At 31.2% G+C, this 21,296-nt stretch overlaps 1 protein-coding gene across 2 annotated transcripts in view; it reads right to left on the bottom strand.

Moving 5' to 3' along the window:
- The window catches only part of RapGAP1 (Rap GTPase activating protein 1), an 848,483-nt gene that overhangs the window by 681,184 nt on the left and 146,003 nt on the right, over positions 1-21,296 (bottom strand). The window contains exon 1 of one of the 2 annotated variants that reach the window (XM_085952291.1): positions 388-502. The exons of the other annotated variant lie outside the window; for it this stretch is intronic. The gene's annotated coding sequence lies outside the window, so the exon portion shown is untranslated. Of the gene's footprint in view, positions 1-387; positions 503-21,296 lie in introns of those variants that run through there. 2 annotated transcript variants of the gene reach the window in all.

Here is a 21,296-nt window from a genome sequence, read left to right as displayed (position 1 = left end):
ATCCGTGTTATTTAAATGTTAGGTAGTCGAATGTATCATTATATTATTCTCTTTTCTCATCAACAGTACATGGTACATACTACATTTAGATAAAAATGAAGATTCGTATGCCAGCCAGGTCAAAAATCAAACGGTAAAATTAATATCGGGACGCCCACTTCCTTCGTATAATAACAGAGACGCGTTTTTTTAGTTTATGAGACACCTAATTTTTGATACAGATTTTTATTCAATATTATATTTGGTATAAATATGTACCGAAAAAATTTAAAACAAAAATGGATTTATGACAAATTTGAAATTATCTTAGCTTGCGATATATCATATTACACTTATAAACAGTAGGTATAGTTTAACTAAATTCATAATAAATATATTTATACTTACGTTTTCAAATGCTTGATATGAAGTATTAACACAAACACTTTACACAACACAATTATTTTCTAACAAAACACCTATGTTTGTATGTACTATTTTTAGTCCCTAACTACTTGTGTTAGTTTTAGTAGTGAAGTATATTAAGTAACAAACACAAAATAGTATATTTTTGTTAATATGATAAATTTTATTTAGTTTGTACAAATAAAACTTTTTTCGAATAAAATATTCTGATGAGTTTTTCCGGTAGATTTCCCGCAAAATAAACAAAAACAAATTCAATCAATCAAATACACGTCACAGAATTTTGATTTAGCATCCCTTCAGGAGTGCACAATGGATTTTTTTACCGCGAAGGCAGTAAGTTGACAGCACTGAGCGCACTTGACAGATATTATTACGAGCTCGGAACGTCAATTATTCAAATTTGGAACGTCGAACGATGTTGTGAGCGGGAATCGCGTCCTCCCACACGCGACGCGTTAGTTCGACTGGCTGCCGCGTGTGGCGACCTGTTCGAGTCGCTGTGCCGGCCTCTTCCGCCGGTCGCGAGCGCGGTACCGCGGTGCCTACATTCGAATATGGAACGTTTCTGCGCGCGAAAATATTACACAGCCTCCCTAGTAAAATATCGTCAGCTCCTTCAAAACAATACAATACGAGATAAAAAGAAAATTATTCATACGGAGCTACCGAAGGAGGAAACTTGCGACGATAAACATGGAAAATGGGTGCAGATAACAGTGGGAAGATATTTGGGGAGACTTTAATAGCAGTGATTTCGTAAACGCCCTTAGAAATGGAAATGACGGAATCGAATAACACATATTATTTAATGAAAACTTTTCTGAAGCTGTGGTTAATCTCTATTATAGCGCCGGTTCGTAACTCGTAAAATTATTCTACAATATTAGAGTTTTGTACTGACAGCTGTTTTAGGCCTACAGTCACATCCTCCGAACGATTCAAATATATCTTCCATAACCTAAAGTTCAAACAGGGAACATTTTAATCATCGGTCCACATAATAATATCATATAAGAAGGAGAGAGTATATTCTGTCTGACAGCACCTCGCACATGACACCGACGTAGTGAAATTTATTTTCCATTAATAAATAAATTGATGATATAATTTATATATATTTGTATCACGTCATGTATACATTTTTTTTGACAATCCAAACAATCTTTTAACTCATACAAAAGGAACAAAATACTACTTATATGTGCATATTTGTGTATGCATATCATTATATTCCCGTGTAAGTAGTTATGATAAAATTAAAGGTAAAACCATATCTGTACATTATCTATGATTCCAAAACGCAAAACTGTGGTCGAGACCTTTTGGCGGGATGTTATATTTAAGATTCGCCAATATTTTAACGTGGAACGGTCGAATGAAAATGTACGCGTTCCATTATAAAAAGAAGTAAGATGTATGAAGGAGCACGTCAGGGTTTGATGGATACATTTTTTCCGAAAATATTCCAACAAACAAAATAATATTTGCTCGAAAAAATCTAGTGTTCCTTTTTCAAATTTTACGTGACCACACATAACCAAAGAATACTGAATTTACCTATACGGAGGGTATTGGATTGAAGTTATCCTTATTTTATAATTCATATATTATATAAAACTACTTTTATAAGACCACGAATAAAACATATATTTCAATTTTAAGGGTTTATATAAAAAAAAATCTTAGTAAGAACATCAGTATGCTTATTATGAGAAAAAACATTAGACTTTAAAAGCTTTTTAGTATTAACCGAACAATTAGTCTGTAATGATGATTACGTACCTACTAGTAAGGTAAACAAAGGAATATCGGGTTCACTAAGTTGATGGAAGCGTAAAAAAGCACCCCTAAATCCCAACCCAAAGCTTTTTAAAAGCCCTTCAATAAAAATAACAATATTTTAATACTAGGTACTAGGTATAAAACCCATCTAAGAAGGTACGAAAAGATATCCAAATGCTTGTTAACTATTAGAAACAGCATAGAGCTTGTATCTATAATTCAGGATTCTGCCTCATGTAAAATAAGAAAGGCGTGCACACCGAAAATTGGTACGAAGGGGACGGTTCATTTCAAAAATTATCCATAATTATTTATTATTGTTTTTTAAGATGGCGGGAGGAGGCTGTATTAACAAAATCCAGCAGGTTTCACTGACTTCGGCATTTACCCCACAGTTATCCATATACATACCCAGACAGTCCGCAATTTGATAGCGCCAAACACAAACTATGTTCTAACCTACGTGTTATTGCGACTTGTCGCATTCACAAGTGGTTATCGAATGCGAGTGACCTAACGGTAATAATTATTAGGATTGTTAGTGTCCGTTTACGTCGTCCATGCTGTCATGTTTTTTATACATGCCGCGTCCGAATATTAAAGAAAACGTTGGATGCCCCAATGATGATTGCACCAATTCATGAGTGTCACGGCATTTTCACTGACATGTGCCTTATGTGCCGTAGAATGTCGAGAAGAGTGGATAGGGCTTTTTAGAAGATTGTTCGACGGCCAAATCATCTAGGTCATAATCGTCAGTTATGAGGTCCTGACGAAGAAGAAGATGAAGTATTATTCTATTCACCTAAATATTTTGATTTTTTGGGGGGCCGAACTTTTTCCCCCTGTGTGCGCTCCTTTTGTACCTACATCATTATTTTTTTTACCACGTCCAAGAAAAGTCTCTTAAAACTATTATTTGTACAATTAATAAAAAAAATAATGAATTCATTCATATGGCTAAAATGAATCTAAAACCTTCCAATAAACCTTTCAGATGTTTTATGAAATGTGTACCTACCATTGTCTTAAGTAACCACCACAATATTATATAATATGCACGTTGACAGCAACGCTATTTTCATTTGTTTTACTCATCTGTCATCAATTTCAAAAGAATGTTTTAATATTGAAAGTCCAGTGGGCATTTCAGACTTATTTTTTTTGTAAAATATATGAAAAAAAATAATTTTCACTTCACAATTTAAATGAAATAAACGTACTTTAAATGTATTTTTATGGCAAACAATGGTTTCGGCGCAACCCTAATAAAATGTATAAGCTATATGTATTGTAAATTATATAACTTTCCTATATCGTGATTTGCAATCTGTTATAAATATGTATAAAAAACCTATTAATTACCTGGTCTACTAACTTCATTGCCCACTTTTCTAGGTCTTCACAATAGTGTCATCGATATACATTGTCTGGCAAAGATATCAATATTACAAAAAAATAATCAACGTCCGAACACTAATACTACTAAGGCATAATAAAGTCTAATAAACAGAAAATTTCTGCCACAGTAATTATTTTCAAAAAATATTTCAACATAATTATTACGAATGTGGCAGAAATTTTCTTTTCGTTGTTTTGATAAGAATTATAATTTTTACTACTTTTTTGTTACAGGTGTTTTGGTGTCTTGACCATGTCATCAATTATTAATCAAAATTGATTGAATATGAGGCTGGACGGTACAGATTCAATATTTTCGTACAACGTACCAAACGCGGTATCAGTACAATAAAAAGTTGCTACATTTTTTTTCCGACCATGTCCGATCCTAATAGGATCATATGGGCCTCCACAGAGTAGAGGTTGGTATTAACAGATTTTTTTTACGAGAAATGGATGTCAGCCACTTGCTCAACCTATTAGGTCCATTGTGTGTACTTGCCAGACCCAGGATTCTAACCTGGGACCCACGGCATGATAGTCCAACGCTTATGCCGCACGGCCACCGTGGGTATAAAATTTACTGTAAAAAACGAGAGGAATAAAATTTACTGTAAAATCTAGCATAGACAAAAATTCTCATTCCACGTTTAATGTTTGTGTGTATCACTTATTTAAATTGTCATTCTTTATTTATATATGGTTTCTTTATAATCATTCAATACTGTGGGTCTATTCTATACTTATCGAACACTAAATTGATAAATAGTATCAAACTTATCAGTAATACTGACCGTGTAGGCTCTGCTTAATATGCTATCGTTTTTAAATACCCCGTCGCGAAAGACAGCGACATTGTTTAAAGTGCGGGTTGCTTATTCAACGATAATATCGATGCGAGGAAATTTTCCATGAAGCAGCTGAGGTAGTAGCTTTGTCAGACAGTATGAAAATCTTAAAAATATGCGTATTTTCCACGACCATGGTATAAGAAAGCAATCGAAGCACACAACAGATTATCAAAGTGTAAAACAAACTGAAACCCCTTATATCCCAAACCAAACTACTGACTACACGTATATCATTTATGATTTTTTTTCGTCAGTGGGCCTTTAAATCCAATGTCTCGAGCATCCACTTTTCTAAAACTGTACTGAATATAATTATGTTTGTATAATATTTTACTTATATTTTATATTTTAATGCTTCCCTCGGTTTTTGTAAATCCATTTTTGTACCATGCTGCAGTCTATGTAGACATTGCTGAAATGGTCGCCAATCTTCAAAAAGTGAGATAAAGAAAAGCATGTTTTTATTTAAATCGTTTATTATACGTGCTGCCAATTATTGTCCAAAAAAATAATACATTTTAGTACTTTTTCTCCCTGTTTAACAATCCATATTATCTTTTAGTACAAGAACCATCAACAAAAAGGACATGTGATATGACATATAAGTAGGTACATATAGGTACTATTTGTATGTTAGAAACAATGTTTTCGGGTTTCTAAAGTTATTTTGATGTGCATCCATGTGTCCTATCTATTATAACAAGAGATTGCCTTTGTACTGGTTCAACAATTTTCATATTAAATGCCAAACGATATCAAATAGCTTGTTCCCATCTCTATACATACAATATAATAATGACGTCCATAAAGGGCGAATTCCTGACCGAGCTGTAATATACTTATAGTTTGGAGTTTATAGATATAGCTGACAGTAAACAGAAAATAAACCTTAACCAATAACCTGCAGGTTTACTATTTACTATACCATATCGTTCAAAGCGTTTCTTATGTATGAATAAGAATCATTTATTTATAATTTGGTTGGAATAAGCTAAGTGTTCGATTAATTAATAATCTCGGCTAAATTAAGAAATAAAAATACATCCATTGAGATTAAAAACTCTAATTAGTAAAAAGTCAATTTGTGTTAGTAAACAAAGTTATAAACATAATCTGACGTTGTCACGATTTTATAAGTTACTACAATACCTCAAAAAACGTAATATCTGAAATATGTGGACCAAAGAGTTAAAAATAAATACAACTATTTCAGTTGATATAAAAAAAAAGAAAATTCATAAATTTAAACATATTATGCAATTAATGTACGATTAACGAAAACAAAACAATATTCGTTTATTTCTCGTTTCTCAAATAACTCAGTTTTCCCTCAGATCCAGAAAATCATTATCATTGACACAATATATCTACTCCCCGCCGCGAATTCCCTTCAATGCATTAGCATTAAAGATGCTGTGTCACTTTCTACACGGCCAACCACTGCAATTAGCATTAATTTTATTTAATTAGATATGACAGTTTATAGTGACTACGTGTAGAATCGTAAATACGTACGATAGAAAACATAAGAACTACAAATCTGGTACATTTTGTCTCTTGTATCGGAATATTTTCGATATACTCTCGATTCTAGCTAGAAGATGGGCGAGATTTTCAATTTGTCATACAAAACTATAAAGATTTAATTTTAAATCTTCATACGTCGAATTGATTGTATTATAACATATGGATTAAATTAATATCAGTAAGTATATTTATTTTTATTATTATTGTGTTCGCTCCATATTTTGCATTTACATTAACTTTTCCATATTATTTAGAAAAAAATACCGCTTTCATCATACGATATCGTCAACTGGTGAAGTTGCTATACTTAAATGCAATTCATACTCAACACACAGTACCTATTATGTGAAATGAGTGGTTTCAGTGTGCAATTTAGTAAATCGAGATAATAATCGTCTAATTACAAATTGTATATACCTACTATAATATTATAATTGTAATTTCATAATAGCCCAATTTACGGCCACGTTCTTTACTATACACGAATACCCATTATTCCACGGGCTTCCAACCTTTTCGAGACACGACCCTATTTTATAATAACCAAGTTATAATATGTGACATCTTCTCCATTTGCACAAAATGACATATTGATAGAGTGAATAAACCCATTAAAATACACACAATATTAAAATTTATGTGTGAATTATCACCTATCACATATTTCCTTATTTTGTTTTTATTACATTTGAATTAACTTTAGTAGACCTCTGTTTATATATACCTATTGTCAAAAATTACTTTTAACACTGGATTTGTTTATATTTTTAAATTAGCAAACTACCAAATTAGCACTTTCATGATAAAATTCCATTCTAATAAGATCCATTTTGAGAGTTTGAATTGATCAAAAAATCATTTCGATATTGAATTCATCTTAATCAACAGTATTTCAGTTTACTATTTAGTACCTATGTAGTTGGCGACTCCATAGAAAATACATAGTGTCCCCTGGGAGTCGCGACCCACGGGTAGGGAATCCGTGTATTATAAGTTTCAAGAATGTTCAATATTCAAAATTGACTTCTCTTTCAAGATTTTAGGGTTGATAACTAAGTGAGATGTCGTCTTTAATTCAGTTGAGAGTAACAATAGTGGAACGTTATTAACACTTTGTAAATTTTAATTAAATTCCCGATGTTATTGAAACAGGGTTGGACACTTGGTGGTATTTTAATCACAGTTTCACTTTCATCTTTTCCCCATAGGATTAAGGACTAAGCTGTTCTGACAATCTGCCATGAGGTCTTTAAAATATATGACTTACGAGAGATGAACGTTGTTTGTGTCAGATTTTCGAAATAATTAATTTAATTTAATGACGATTGCTAGTATTGACAGTACAATATTACAAAGTTTCAGTTCAGTGACAGACAGTTTCAGTGGACTTTAACTGGGGTAAATTCTAGATGCTGGGTTACACAGGGATTCAATCCAGGCACTAAGCTTTGGTGTTGAGATAGCTGGCGCGCTGGAGCTGATTCCGTGTTCACGCACTCACGCACTAGTAAACTGACAGTGGTTTTTCACACTCGCGATGATACTATTACAGTGCTTGGATGGCGACAATGATTATGATACGTATGTAGGAAGTATTTGATCGAGTTAGGGATCGGATTAGGATCGAATTTGGAACCTAAATTATTTTCTCTCTCTGGTCATATTATATTACTTCTAAGACCGCCTGTAGACCATGACGGGTTTTAATGCGACCAATGCATCTACGTGAACAGATTTAGCATCTTGTGACAATACGCATACGACACTTACATTATTTTACTCTTTTTTATTTAACTCCTCATATATTCGTACGAATTAAGAAATAATCTGGATTAAACCAAATCGTATCGCTTCACACATTATTTTATTAAGAATAATAATATTGGTAGGTACCAAATTACGTAAAAATTAACAATTAAACTAACTCTGTACCTTTATCTTTCAAACAGTAGATTGTTTGGAAAATTATTTTACCTAAACAAAGCCTTCTTTTATTTAACTCGTATAATTACCGTGAATAAAATGTAATTTTATTTTTGATAACACTACATACAAAAATAAGCACACAAATTTACATTAGTCAAAAATAGTATTAGTCAGAAATACAATTTTTTTTTATAATTTTGATTTGATTGATCCAGACGTATTATCGTATGCTATACCTCAGTGGCGAAGACTCCATACCAGGCGATTATTTGAAGCCTACCTTCTTAAGAAAAATATTTTTTAATTGCATATTGACATATTTGTATACTTAATCACCTAATTATTTTATGTTATATAAAAATAATTTATTTTGCCAACGAGAGATGTCGTATATGTAGGAATGTATTACAGTATTACACAGTTTACAAAACAATCTGCAAAGGTATTAAAAAAACCACAGCGCGCCGTAAATTAAATAATAAACGCCGCGACGTCTCGACGTAAACAAATTTCCGATTATGTGTGAAATAATTCTGAATTTTTTTCGTATAGACTTTACGTCTCGTAACCTCGGCAAGTCTGCTGATTTGTAAGAAATAAGGTAAGCCCCTGTCGCAGAGCCTAAAACATTCGCGCATAATATTGTTGTCACGACTGCGCACTTTGTCCAAAATCATTAATAATCAGATAATTAAAAATATAATTTCAACGGCGTTTAATCGAATATTAATATATAAGTATAAAAGTAAATATAAGTATAGATTGTTTTTAAAAATAAAAATAAAATTTATCTAATGATTTTTGATGGGTATACATGTTTTGACAAATACGTAATTAAAACACATCGCTCATTTTTATGTCGTCAATGAGTTTTTGAAGTTTCATTGAGTTAGTGTGTCGTTGTTATTTATTAGTGGGTACCTATTCATTAGTAGTAAATATCGTACTATTCTCGTAAGTATACCTGACAAGTGTGCTCTTTTTTATCAGATCTCCACAGCCTACCTCTTTCCAAAAGTCACCCTTCGCCACTGCTATACCTACACATTGCTTTAGAGACAGGCATCCTACCAAATCCGCGACCGCGTAGCAAATTATAATGGTAAGCGATACTTTTCCATAGACAATCCAGATTATTATCCATACATACCATTTTCAAATGTGACAGTTGATAACAGCATAGCCGTGCTGCTAATTAACTTTTGTCTGTCCATATAATCTATCACTCCCGTTCAGCAAACCACCTCGCAGGACAGAGAGGCCCAATGAAGTTTATCATTAATCTGCGAGTCTTGAGTGTCAAAAGCAATTTCGTGAATGAGATAACGCAATGCTTAATTGTAGCCATGTGAACTAAAGCATTTTCTTTATTACTGCTTTGAATACATCGAGCTTTAATTGAACACACATCTGAACGGAATAATTTTAAATCTCTGGATATATTGGGGTTAGATCTAGCTGATAATTAGTAGGTTCACTTTCAGACGTTTACTATGACCCTTTTCATTAATTTTAATTAGAATTTCATAGCAATTTATGCCAGAGATTTCCCTTCAGATTAAAACGCATGCTATTCTCGCACCAGCTGAAAATATTTTTCAAGGTTCTTTTATGGGTTTTTCTTTGAGAAAACCTTTTTTTACTATGTATATTAAATAATATTTTTTTCTTTCTGTTTAAATACGTGATTTCATCTTAATTAAAAGGAAAGTCAGAAGAAATAAAACCGTAGCATAAATTCTAACTGAATTCAGTGTTGTACTACATTTTTTCGTATTTCATATAAAAGGTTTTTGTGACTTGTGTTTCTCTTTTATTGATTTTTCTAGATATTGGCAAAAAAATCAACACTTGTCTAAAGATACTGAAAGAAGACGAATCGCACAGTCGCTAAAACAACTCAAATGTAATAGTAGGTACAAAATTAATTTAATCAACTAAATTAGAATTTTAAACAAAATTCCATCAAGTATCTACATTTCCCTCAGTCAATAGTAACATTTTAGTAGTATTCATTTTACGAAATGCTTTAAATAACATGACACTGTCTCGCTGTATAATTATTGTTATATACGTGGACAGCACGTCATGTAGAATTTTTCCTTCTCACACTTGCATCGTAATGCTGATCTTATAAGTGCTGTTTCACACAATCTCATAATAGTATTAGTGCCAGACAGCGCTACACCGAATGAATATTTTAATACGACTTTACATTTTAAGTAATAAATGATTCAACAGGTCTACGAGACATCTTACACTAAATGAAAACAATTCTATAATACAGTACAGAATCCACGTACATACATAATTGATAGAAGGATCTGGACCAGTTTCGCTCATTTAAAACAGTGGTTCCTAACCGGGTTCTGCAAACTGAATTTTCACATGTGAAAGATTTTTAAGTCTACTCCAGATCGACGTACGTCTGCCCGAAGTACATATATTTACATTTAAATAAAATTATATAAAAACTGTTCATACCTAACCGATTTTTTTTTTAAACGGTACATGTTCAAACATGCGCGTCAATATCATTTTACTCCCTACTTCAATTATAGTTTGTCAATTTATGGCTACGGCCGTATGTTGTAGCTTAACTACTGGGGAATGCCAAAAGAAATGGCGTATGTCAAAAAAACACTAACTTATTCTTAGGTCAATAATTATTATAAAGCAATCATTATTCATAAGATGTTTATCACACTTGAATAGTCAAAGACATAGCTTATAATAAGTATCTTTAGAATCATCTTCAAATGCGTTAATCTTGCCGATTTTTTGAATAATAAAATGCCTAATTCTTGTCAAATTTGGGATCACAGAGATTATCAATATAATTTGTTATCGTCAATATTTTACAAAAATTATCTCGTAATAAATTATACTAATGGTTTTATAAATGCGTTTAAAAATTAATAAATGTAAAAAATCTTAACACCACTGCACAGTTATGTACCGAAATATGACTATATTCTAAAACATTAGAGCGAGAGGTTTAAAAGAATACTATTTTATGTAACAAAAATACTTTATGCAATCATCAAATGTTTAAAATAACTATAAAGGATAACACCGCTTCAAAATTATATAAATAGATTATCTACAACGTTTAAGGAGTGTCCAGGATCATGGTTTGAAAATACGATAAAAACTCAATTTTGACCTACGACGAGCACGTGGGCCGTTAAGCGAGATATATATGTACACGAGTATGGATGTGTAACAATAACCTTATATGTAATTGAATGTGTGCATATAGATACCAGACGATATAATGTTAATATGTAACAATTAACAAAAATATGAATTCGTCAATATTTTTATGACATACATAATATTATTATCACAAATAGCGTTGCTAACGTTACGTATAGGTAATTGTCAGATTTAGCATATTTAAATATGTATCTGGCGCATGGCGTTTAATTTAGCGTTTTTCATTACGCCAAACAGCTTACAATTTGAAAGAAAAAGAAAACCAACCCATCGTTGACATACGAAACATTAATATGTATATTATAAGAGAACACTACTTAAGCATGTTATAAAATATATTAATGTAATCTTTAATATTTTATAGATATATACGGACACAGTGAAGCCGAAAGAATTGGTACTAACGTTAATTATTAAGCGAGCTACAAACAATATCGCATTGTATTTGTAGCAAACATCACACTATCGCGTTCTGATATTTATTTGTCAGGGCTGCACTGATATAAAAACGTCTTGAATCAGTGCTACAAGCGAAAAATATGTGTTCATTAAAAACCTCAAATAACGCCAAAAGAGACTACCATTTTATTTATGCTTTTCTGACGCGGCCGATTCAATCACAGTTTTAAAAAAATCTATCGCCATCAAGTGGTGTATTAAAATAAATCCCTCTATGTATATATTAAACTATGTGTATGTTATATTATTATAATTTTACTCTCAACATAACATATTGCAATACTTACAAATCTAAATATAGCAAATGCTTAACATTATAATGTTTGATAATTCAATTAAGTACATAATGAATTGTAATCAATGAAATCACTATTATCAATATCAGTGTGTTATTTAAATAATCGTTGACCATGTCTTGATATCGTTAGATCAAAAACAAAAATATGTTAACGGCACAGTTGGGTACTTGTAGGTGATAACTAGAGTTTCATACGAAATGCGCACGTTATCATCATGTTAAAAGTGGACGAGGAATGCTGGAGATATCGCTGGAGCCCGAGGTGGTGATGGGCGTGTCGCATTCCGCTGGACTGATGAGGAATTACGGTGTGTCAGTGGATGCCAGGTGCACGCGAACCACCTCGTCAATCCGAATGTCAACGCGGTGGACAGCACTCTGCACATCTCGCTATAATATTATTTCCTAGTTCGACGACCCTTCACTAATAAAATATTACTCCATAAAATATCTGCCGACCATAATGTTATTATGAAATCCATGTGCACGATTTTTTATTGATTGCATCGACTTATATAGGATAATTTTTGTTAGCATTGGGTCCGAGACAATAAAATATTTAGTAAGTTTTTTTTAGACACGAAGAAATCAGATAATCAAAAGTTTCTCAACTAAGGTAAATCCTTCCTCATTTAATCGACAGGTATTATTAAGATTTCAGAATAAGTCAATGTAAAATCAAGATAAATCGTTCTTAAAAAGTAAACCTCATTGATGTGGCGATAAACAAAAACTAACCATACCTACTAAAATTAGTATAAGTATATATTATCTCTTTTATTTACAGAATTAACAGGAATTCTTAATAAAGACTATAATAAGTAATGAATGAATGCTTCAAAAATAACATCTCTCGTATGACAATGAAAATAATTACTCTTAACTAATTAAGTTATTGGCAGTTGGCACACACATATCGACCCTTAATCGGCAGAACAACGTAAGCGACAATTCATAAATTTTACAGGAGAAGGTTTTTTTTTAAATTATTTCCGTAATTAGTTCCAAAAATGAATTCTGTTAATGTGGTTAATAATAATTGGTTACTGCCTATACGGAAATTATAAAACAATTGCATTAGTGCTTTTAGTTTTCGAGATAGTGGAGGTCTATGACACGATATTTTTTCCAGGCATGTCGCTTACGCTATTTGGCGTAGTCGTTTTTATTTATAAATTTCATGCTAATTATCATCACAGGGCATTACTAATTAAGTATTAAAATAAATAACATAAGCACCCATTTATTTTACGAAAGGGGACGTTGTTAAATAAATTAAAAATATTTTGACTTTTTAAATTAATATTTTTGCTTATAGATACTTATTCACATATAGGTAAAATAAAAATAAATGATTGGTATTTTTAAGGTTTCGCTTATATTATTAATATTGTCAGGTATTGTTATTTTTCAAAATGAAATAGGTACGTATCTACTCGTACATAATTAAATATGGGGACCTACTATTTATGATAAAATAAAATTGTAATGAACTATTCAGTTTTACAAAAAAATTATTGTCCCACATTTTTAAGCAGTAATCGCTGTATTATCCTCATTCACATCTTCCTGGTCGGATTCCGGTAAAGTATCTTCCACTGATAATCCATGTGGCAGTTTCATAAACTCATCCGTCATCTCTGAGGGATATTACATTTAACACAGAGACTTTTATACTGTTACTCGTTATACTGGATTTCCGATATAGCACTATACAGCAAGGGTGGCTGCGCTTAAAGCATCACAGCACTTGATCGGGATCTGATGACATTTTCTAGGTCTAACAGTTTAGTCCTACTGTCACCAGAGTAGGTACAATATTTGGTAAGTTTTTTAAATTATGCCTTTCATAATTCACCAAATTTAATCTTGAACTTTGAAGGAATGCAAGTAGCAGCGAAAGATTTCCAGTCACGGAATTCTGCATATGACATGATGACCTAGCGTTGGAAATGATGGTGGGTCATTTTGATAGTGCCCAAACTACTATATAAATGACTCAATTGTCGCATGAATGGAATCGACCGGCATCGTAGTACGACCAGTGGGTCTATTCTATACTTGTCTTATCGACCGCTAAAGTGATAGATATTATCAAACTTAGGGTAGGTTTATATTAAAGTGTTAGTACTTATTGCAACAATTATAATCAACGTATTGTAATTGTTACAATAAGTGCTAATTCTATAATACAAACCTACTATAAGTTAGATAATATTTATCACTTTATCACTTTAGCGGTCGATAAATACAGAATAGACCCACTGGTAATAGAAAATGTATTTCTATCAATTCAATGAAAGTTGAATTTTTCATAAAATAAGATAGCATACCTAGTGTTGCCCGGTTCTTATTCTGACCAATCACAGTATAATAATTCCTTGATTTTTTCCCGCTTTGTCAGTCCTGTCCAAAGATTTGTGCATGATTGCTGAGATCTCATTACTGCCACGTTTACCATCAGTTTCACCCCATAAAAAGCAGTATCCATTATTTGTTCCACTTTCGTAGATACTTTCATTATAGTATGCGTATTTCGACTAGGGAGTGTTTAGCACCTTCTCGAGGTCAAAACTTGCGCACAAAATGTCATTGTGATTTTTACTTTTGGCCAGATCATTAAAGAACATCTCCTTGCATTTATCCTTTACGGTAAGGGGACATTTGTAAGTATCCGTTTCAATTAGCCGAAGTCTCTCGTCACCAGACATATTTGTTACTTTCTTGCAAAAAGAACACTATTATCTTTTTTGGTAGATGAAAACCCAAGTTGAACCTACTGTCTATTAAATACGTTTCTGAAAACATTCCGAATCACGACATTAGTGGATTCATTCAAAGAATCCAAATTTTCAGTATAAATTTTATACTTATACATTTTTAACATTTCAAAAATCTATAGGAATATACTATTCTTCGTAGATTATTCCGACAGTAGTGAGATGTAACGGCGGGTAATTATTGTTTAATAAACTCTATTACCAGGTTTATTTTATCTCAGCCAGTTTTACTGGACGGCGCGAGCTTTGCTCCCAAATCGGTTTTCGCACAACTCACTACCAGACGGACCACCGAATAAACCGTACCGTAGCTTACACTATCAAATAACGTCGGTTACGTTGTTTTGCTCTACTTTATAATGCGATACAAGTTCAAACGCTAAAAAGCACAGACCCTAAAAAAATGTCACGCGATTGAGATCGGGCTCTAATATTTTTGTCACTTATGCGCTAGGTGATATTGAACAGTTCTCCATTTAAAACGCAATTTACCAAAAAGTGTCGCTTACGTTGTTCTGCCGATTAAGGGTCGATATATTATATCGTCACCTCAATACCACAACTAGATAACTCTGATTTGGTCATTATTGGGAAAATGAAATTTAAACTTGACTTAAATTATTTAAAATACAAATGGAAAATTGTGCTTGTCTTGGGAATTGGGAACAATTAAAAATGTTCAATTGTATAAAAAAAACTGTAGATATATTATTTTATTTATTTAATTAATTTATGGTTTTAAAGTTATCTAATATTTTCAAACACAAATTTTTAATACAGTTCCCATTAACTTCTAAGTTACCTAGTTATTCATTTTGTAGAGAAGGAAATGTAGAATCATATTCAATAGCTATCTCAAAAACAAGTTATCTCGTTGTAGAATTGAGGTGATACATAGGTATATGTGTGATTTACGATAAGCGAACTTCACAAATTATAATGTTAAGACGTTCACAACAATTAGGCAGTTCACAACAATCGTCAAATTACCCCAAAAAGTATCGCACAACCAAATATTTTTTAATATTATTATCCTTGTAGTATAACAGCGCGCATGGGACTTTTTTATTATCAGAGATAAATTGTAATAATTATGTGTTTATCTCACTTAGCTGGTCGACTCGCCACCCTGGGCTAGCTTCCCTTTTGTAGGGGCCATGTTCACAATATTACATGAAAATATAATGAAAATATTATACAGAGAAAACTTTCATACATTATAAATTATTATGAATATAATATAATAAAATCATAAATAGTCCAAAGAACTAGGGACACTGAACAATTAAAATATTTAATCAATGGTAATATTATGTACAATTCCATTACGCAACAGAAATATATTTTTAGTTTAACCAAAACTTTATATTCCATTATTTCTACTGTTCGATTTTTTATGTTGATGACTTTTCGCAAGAAAAACTACATATGTACATATTATTATATAATAGTATATATAAAAACATATATAATATAAGTACCACTAATGCATTATTCTTCGGAATTTAGTTATGGGTCAGATACTACTATACTTCGGGTATGTATAATACCTAGTATGTAAGTAACTATTATATTATAGATTTACCGTCATATTATCAAAGATTAATAATAACCATTTCTGTACATGAGACACAGTGAATCATGTGTCCAAAAGATATGGAAAAAACGAATTTTAACATGGACTTTTTGGTTATAGAAATTTCGGATTTATATTATGAATATAAGTGGAACTAAATCCGAAATATATTATGATTATGCTTAGAATTTTTAGGTGCTAAAAATGAATAATGGGTACCTAAAATATGTAGATATAATTGGAAAATATGCTATTAAAATGTCATAATTATGTGCTGAAAAACAAAAAATAGGTGTTAAAAATTTAAGTAAGTATTACAATAAAACATATATTTCAACAGTTTAATTTATTATTTATTCACAAACAGAAAACCCTTTATTACAATAAATAATAACAATATAATGCTTCAAATTTTCGAAAATGAATCTTTGACGATTCGATCTTAGAATTTTTTTCAAGTACATGGATAAACTTCTTTCCAATTCTCAGATGTTATTATTGCGTATGTAAATGAAACTATTTCTGAAGTAGAAAAAATTTAAACATCTGAGGCATCTGATGGATTTTCCAAAAGAGCTTTAATATTCTGCAGTGTTTGAAGTCCAGTATTTTATTGCCACGTTTTTATTAGCTCGTATTCTTGTTTGTCCGGTACAATTTTTTTCTTGTTTGTCCAAGATTTGTATTGGACAATTGAAGATTTTTAACTAACTTCCCGACTAGCCAGACATTCGAAACTTTTAAAATATATCAGAATACGACGACAATGCATTCTTTTAAAACATTTAGCTATCTTTAAGAAGAATTGAATTTTCAGTTAATTCTGTTTTGTATGGAAAGTTATTTCGGGAAAAAAATTGTAAAAAGTAAAACACTATTATTGGTTGCTAAGGGGGTCGTAGCAACTAAATTATTAATATATACGTGCGTTACTTTGGAAATCAATATGAAATGTCAAAATGACATTTTAGTATTCTATATTTATTCAGTATTTCTATCAAGTACAAAAAAAGTATTTATTAATAAATAGAATTGTCAAGTTTATATGATTCAACAGAAAATCTCTTTTTATCTTGTAATTATTTATTTAAAACACTATATAATTTTGTACTTATTTTTATTCCAATTGGTACAGCGCATCTATTCAATTATACACAAGACTGCTTTCGGCAAGCTACAACAGTTATCTAGGGTAGGAAAGATCAAAGTATTATCACTTATTGTAACAATTAAAATAAGTTAGTTGTAATTGTTACAATAAGTGCTAATACCTCGATACTTTCCTACCCTAGATAGCTGCCGTAGCGAGCCGACAGCAGTCTTTTGTACAGCATACATGCCCAGGAACATTTCTTATTTTAGCAGCAGTATTGTTCAAAATATTAATTTACTCCAATAGTGACTTTGTAGATGATTCTAATGCCGTGTCCACATTGGCAACAAGTTGCTGGCAATCTCATTAAATTTCGATTAAAATAATTTTTGGTCAAACAAATTTCGATAATTATCGTGAAATTTATTGAGGTTGTCAGTGTGGACAAACTTTAACAATTCAGTTGTGTTAACCAGGTGACCATAATTTGAAGTGATGAATGCCAATTCATTTTTATGTAACGGTTTCCCATTATTTTTTGTTTATGTGAAAATATTTGCTTAAACCTAGAATATGTAAAAATATTGAATTATCCAAAAATATTTAAAAATAGGTGCTAACCAATAGGGCTTAAATGTTTCAAAATTGTCTGAATGATTGTATCAGCAATCTATACCTACATATCAAATAAAACCGAACCTTATTCAGGCTGTGGCACTGAATTATAAATTACAATAATTATCGATTGTCTTTAAAAACAATGTGGTAACCTATTCACAAAAAAAATAAGATTTTCAACTGCTTATTTCATTGAAATTATTGCCATTTAAATGTAATAATCAGCATTTTCTATAAACAGTTTACCATATTATTGCATTTGAAGTATGATAAATAACTAGCACTATCATCGATGTTTGTAGTTTCGTATCACGGCCTGACTATAGTAGGCCTTGATAATATCAACTATGTTGATCCCTCAATGCATCGAATAGAAAGCATTATAAATATTTTTTAACACAATTTATATTTTTGAACCCATATATTATAATTATGAAGTGATATGTTTTAATACATTCATTTAAAAAAATATATTAGGTACAAATTTATTTATTCGAATGAGTGATGTTTTGTTGATTGTTACGTCATATTGTCAAAAAAATAACAAAATAATAAAAACTCAATCAAATTGTAAACATTTGAAATGAATTCGGCAGGTTATTTATTGATGAAAAGAAAATATTCCTTTCAGCATTTTGTATTTTTATCCAGCACTCTATGAATGACACACAAGTTGTATGGTGATTTGCAAGAGTAGAGCGACAATTTAATTAATATATTATTACGGACATCTGTAGGCAGAGTTGCCAACTTAACGTTTGCATTTATTATTATAATGTCTAGCATGCAAAATACGTGTATAAAATGGAGTATGGCATTAAATCTAGCGGAATTCAAGAACGCAAACAACTTAAAATATATTCTCTAGAATTTTACACGAATTTCCTTTAAAATCATCATACTGGCCTCTTGTACCTTATAATATTTTACCAATAAATGAAATAATTTAACATACGATATTTAAGTGATGACCAAACTTCGTACCAATCTGATTAATTTATGGTTGTACGACTTAAGTGTTTATTAGTTGTGAACAGGGACCTCAGAAATAATGGGAACTGAAATACCTAACGGGTGAGAAGAAGCAGGCAACCGCTCTCGAGTAAGGAAGCATACGGGATAAATTTAAACACGTGTCAAGAATACGTCATACGTCGAATACTTATAACTGCTCTCGGTGTATGCATTGACGCTCATTTAATACATATTGGTGTATTACACACACTATTGCACGTCTATAATGGATGGTTCATTTTCGTAGGACACTCACACATTCAAAATCTTGCGTCAAAATTTGTTGTATTGGTATATAGCCTATCGGAATTCTATTTATTATCTGTTCTGTGGTTGTGAAATAATAAATGCATCTTCAATATATTTTGTTCTTGCAAAACAATGTTCAAAAATATTGCTAGTTTCTAGACATTTTTTTTAATTATAAGATTTTTCTGCCAACTAGCTTATTTTTTTACCATTATATTTTATGTATATAAATATTTTTCTTTGTGACACTTTTTCAAACGAGTATTTTCCGACTAACTTTCATCAATGTATGCTCGCCTTTCATTTTCTTGAAGCTCGTATGTCACTTCGGCTCTTAAAGCATTTGTCCCTGCTCTCGCGTTGTATAGTTTCCAATCCTGATATTCTGGAAAATTTGAATTTACATGCACCCTTCAATTACATGCGTGGTCATAGCCATGGCCTATTTTGGGTGAAAGCTGTTTCCTCATGTCAGGCTCACCAGGCACCAATAGCAAGGGCTGTCCGGCTGGTCAATGCACTCCCTAAAGATGTAAACATTTTTACCGATGCAATATGTATTTTGTTTTTAAAATTCCACTTTATTGTTTAATTTGTGTTTTACTTGAATTATTGTTGTTTTTTTTTATTTAATTTCTTGTGCCATAAAATTATTTTTTTGCTTGTTTGTTTGTATACTAATTTGATGTACATGTACTTTTTTATTCTAAATGGCATGTTCTGAACGTCTTGAATTAATAATTTGTTATGCGCTCAATGTATCTTTAAAAAAATATCTGGCATATTTTTGTCAATGGCAGTTGGTAATACTGCCTGCAGATACCCCTGGTGTAATTTCATTATAATACACCTATGTAACTAATTACAGTATGACCAGTGACATTACCCACACCTTTTAAAACTACACATTATATTACATTAATGACAATCCAACCAGGTTTTACTTAATCTACTTTCTTAAACAAACTAGGGAATATAAAATTACAGACTTGATTTTATATGTTATAAGTTGCAACTAAGGATTCCAATCCCGGGATCCCAAATTATTTTCGATACCTATGAATCCCGGGATTTGTAAACACAATTCCGAAACTTTCGGGATTGATTTTTTTATCAATTTTTATGGAAAATAAAATAAAAACAGAAACATACTTTTAATAACTACATTAGAAATAAACTGAGTTTGAATGAAGTTTGATTTATTACCCATGTGTAAGTTGCCAATTCATTTTATTTTTTCATATAAATTAATAAAAATGAGAAAGATTGGGAAAAAAACAATGCTTCGGACTTTTAAAAAAGTAATTCCACCATGATCTCAGACGTTTTACGGCAGTTTCATATTTGGCTGAATTAGATGTATGAAGTGGAAAGGCCATACACCATGATTGACTTTACTATTTTAAATCTCGCTAACCCATTCATTAAGTCTTTACTATCAGAAACAGCAATCTCATATATGTTTACACTAAACACAATATTGATTTTACGAAATTTTATAAATGAAAATCGTTTAGATTTGTAAATAGTTTAACATATAAATTAAAAATTCCACATAAAATGTACGATGCAGGTAACATCCGTAAAGTGAATTTGTGAAATAGAATAAATAAATCAAGAAACATTTAGTTAGTCGTTTCAGCCATTTACACCTAAGCTGTCTTTTTTATAGAAAGTACTACCAGAAAATGCTATTCTGGAGATAACTTCGGGAATATTATTCAGAATAATATTTTAATTAAGTGCTTAAATCTTTAATTTTTTCTGACACGTTATGTATGTTTTTTTTATTTTGATTGAAATCGTATTTTATTTGTTATCTTTTCATAAATAAATAAAACTGTTTTACTTTCCATTATTATTTATACTTATTACAATATTATTTACTCCATTAAACCTATGTATTTCCAAGATTGAACGTACACAATAGTAACAATAAATGTCTTAAATAGTATAAATTATACTAGGTATATTTATTTCTGACCGATTTTATCAATGTTATTTGTATATATAAAAAAATATATTAATTATGAAAAAAATGCCAACCTCGGGACCAGTCCCGGGATCCTGGGATTGTCAAATTGTAATCCCGAAA

Source organism: Rhyacophila brunnea, unplaced genomic scaffold (assembly GCF_057557595.1).
Source record: "Rhyacophila brunnea isolate RB1 unplaced genomic scaffold, BYU_Rbru_1.0 scaffold_3, whole genome shotgun sequence".
Lineage (NCBI taxonomy): Eukaryota > Metazoa > Arthropoda > Insecta > Trichoptera > Rhyacophilidae > Rhyacophila > Rhyacophila brunnea.
The sequence above is the reverse complement of the archived record's forward strand: the minus strand, read 5'-3'. Positions and strand labels throughout refer to the sequence as shown.